Source organism: Coturnix japonica, unplaced genomic scaffold (genome assembly GCF_001577835.2).
Source record: "Coturnix japonica isolate 7356 unplaced genomic scaffold, Coturnix japonica 2.1 chrUnrandom786, whole genome shotgun sequence".
In the NCBI taxonomy this organism is placed as follows: domain Eukaryota; kingdom Metazoa; phylum Chordata; class Aves; order Galliformes; family Phasianidae; genus Coturnix; species Coturnix japonica.
The window spans coordinates 9,391-9,722 of NW_015440145.1; the positions used below are offsets into that span (position 1 = coordinate 9,391).

Consider the following 332-nt stretch of genomic DNA (forward strand, 5'->3'; position numbering starts at 1 on the left):
GGGGTTTGTGGGGGGCTATGGGGCCTATGGGGTGTTATAGGGTTTATGGGGGGGGGGCTATGGGGGGTTATGGGTTGTTATAGGGTTTATGGGGTGTTATGGGGGGCTATAGGGTGTTATAGGGTCTATTGGGGTTATGGGGTGTTATAGGGTTTATGGGCTGTTATAGGGTCTATAGGGGTTATGGGGTCTTATAGGGTCTATAGGGGGCTATGGGTTGTTATAGGGTTTATGGGGTGTTATGGGGGGCTATGGGGTGTTATAGGGTCTATAGGGGGCAATGGGGTGTTATAGGGTTTATGGGCTGTTACAGGGTCTATAGGGGTTATGGG

At 50.9% G+C, this 332-nt stretch overlaps 1 protein-coding gene and 1 long non-coding RNA gene across 3 annotated transcripts in view; one reads left to right on the top strand and one right to left on the bottom strand.

The window, feature by feature from the left end:
- The window catches only part of LOC107307693, a 14,773-nt gene that overhangs the window by 8,879 nt on the left and 5,562 nt on the right, over nt 1–332 (bottom strand). The gene's annotated exons all lie outside the window — the stretch shown is intronic.
- The window catches only part of EIF1AD (eukaryotic translation initiation factor 1A domain containing), a 13,117-nt gene that overhangs the window by 8,427 nt on the left and 4,358 nt on the right, over nt 1–332 (top strand). The window lies entirely within an intron of this gene.